Consider the following 2,361-nt stretch of genomic DNA (forward strand, 5'->3'; position numbering starts at 1 on the left):
AGGTTTTAATTATATTTATTTATTTATTTTTAATTTATTTATTTTTTGTATTTTTCTGAAGCTGGAAACAGGGAGAGACAGTCAGACAGACTCCCGCATGCGCCCGACCAGGATCCACCCGGCACGCCCACCAGGGGCGACGCTCTGCCCACCAGGGGGCGATGCTCTGCCCCTCCGGGCATCGCTCTGCCGCGACCAGAGCCACTCTAGCGCCTGGGGCAGAGGCCAAGGAGCCATCCCCAGCACCCGGGCCATCTTTGCTCCAATGGAGCCTCAGCTGCGGGAGGGGAAGAGAGAGACAGAGAGGAAGGGGGGGGAGTGGAGAAGCAAATGGGCGCTTTTCCTATGTGCCCTGGCCGGGAATCAAACCCGGGTCCCCCGCACGACAGGCCAATGCTCTACCGCTGAGCCAACTGGCCAGGGCCAGATTTTAATTAATTTTAAACCAGTAATATCAAAAGCCTTTTTGACCACCTGGTTAAAAAATATTTGGAATAACTTTATATTTTTATTATATATATATCATTATTAACAGTTGTAACAAAAAATAAGATTTTTTATTTGTTCTTGGCAGGCCTCCAAGAAAGACTAAAAGAAAGGAGGGGTTGGGTTACCGAGTCGCTTGGATTTTAAAAGTGACAATATGCAATCCCTTTATTTTTCTTTTTTTCAGTTTTACTGTCTGGAAAGGGAAGTGAGATTTTTTTTCTACTTTGGATTTTTTTTTTTTTTTGTGAGTAGAATTTTTAATAAGAACATGAAAGCTGGTGTACATTATAATAAACCAAATCTAAAATAAAGAAAAAAATTCAAACAAAGTATCTTTATGAAGTAAATCTTCCACAAGGAGGGACTGAGACACTAATCTTGAAACCTTATTTTACACCAACCAGTACCACAAAAAACCTTTACAAGGTCCAGGTGACATACAGCCTAAAGGGTGGAGACAGGGAATTCCCAGGATGTATACAGAACAACAACAAAAATTTTAGACAGACATGCAGATAGGACAGAAGAGAGCTCTCAAACTGAAATTGATGGTATGGAAACAAGACAATTGCAGTAGAGAGACAGAAACATGACACATAAATAAAATCGGATTAAACCAAATATAAAGTTATAATTTGGCCCTTAACACAGGAAAAAATGAAAGCATAGCATAAAAATTAATGTGGCAAGACCTTACAGAATACAGAAACAAGTTCAGAATATACAATTCCATTCTATTTAAATTTAAATGAGTTCTCCTTATGTATTCTAATTAAAGCAACAGTGCCCAAAGCATCTAGATACAAGAATGAGACTATTGCACAAAGTATATATAATTAGAACAATATATCTTAATGCATTGATTTATTTTAATTTTTTAGGCAGCATTTTCTTATTTTGAAATTTTGATAGGTTGAGCAGGACTGACAAAGAAAAAGAGTTGAGAGTCAAAGATGAGGAAGGCCTGGACATAAGGAATTCCTGACTATTTTCCATTACGGTAACAGAAGATGTCAAGGTTTCGTAAGGTTTTCAAACTGAAAGTGCCATTCTTTAGCCGTGAGAATCATCGTCTAGTTTATATTGAGGCTAAACTCTGTTTCAAAAGAAAATAAGGTGTTTTGGTTTGATGTCTGTCTCAAGGCTGAGACACTTTAGATTTTTGAGGAGACAGCCTAAGGGAGTAGGCTTTGGAGGTGTGGAGTGTGTGCTGCCCATGTGCAGAAAAAGAGAATGGCTTATGAGGGTGAAGGTGTAGAGTGACTGCATAAAATCCCCCGGGAGTGCCTCTCTGTAGACCAGCATCCCCATCAATAGCCAAGACACCCGGAGAGAGTGAGGGGAGTCCCTTAGGTCAGCCATCCTGAGTCTAAGGGATTCCAAGCCTGGAGGCAGAGAGTCTTTATAGACTTAGCTCTAGGACATGCTAAGACATTTGGATGGAGGCCAAAGCCAGAGTCAGAAGCCGGGAGTGAATAGGAAGACCCGGTAGAAGGAACCATAGAGTCACTTACCAAGATTGATGACTGGTGTGGACTGGGAAGTCAGCTATGGAGTGGAGAAATTCCCAATGTCCAGCATCCTCCTTGCCTGGCTCAGTGTAGGGCCAGTAGTTACGACCGCAGTCATTGACAGGCACGTGCAGGTTCACATTAGATTCAGACAGATGGTAAAGAAACTGCAGAGCCAAAAACTGGTGAGACATTCTTTTATTCTAGCCTCGCACCCGGCAGGTGAGTAAAAACAACAGAGGCAAAACACTTCCCTTTCCATTCAGGGCTCCCAAAACTACTGACACATCTGGGTTTTCCTAGAATCAAAGGCTCCCACCAGCTCAGTCACCTCTGGTTCCCCACCTGCACACCTTATCCC

At 42.1% G+C, this 2,361-nt stretch overlaps 1 non-coding gene across 1 annotated transcript; it reads right to left on the minus strand.

The window, feature by feature from the left end:
- Positions 1-348: 348 nt before the first annotated feature.
- TRNAD-GUC (transfer RNA aspartic acid (anticodon GUC)) lies at positions 349-424 on the minus strand. The gene has a single exon. It is a non-coding gene; the product is annotated as a tRNA-Asp (tRNA).
- Between the last annotated feature and the right edge of the window lie 1,937 nt (positions 425-2,361).

This window comes from Saccopteryx bilineata, chromosome 8 (assembly GCF_036850765.1).
Source record: "Saccopteryx bilineata isolate mSacBil1 chromosome 8, mSacBil1_pri_phased_curated, whole genome shotgun sequence".
Classification (NCBI taxonomy): domain Eukaryota; kingdom Metazoa; phylum Chordata; class Mammalia; order Chiroptera; family Emballonuridae; genus Saccopteryx; species Saccopteryx bilineata.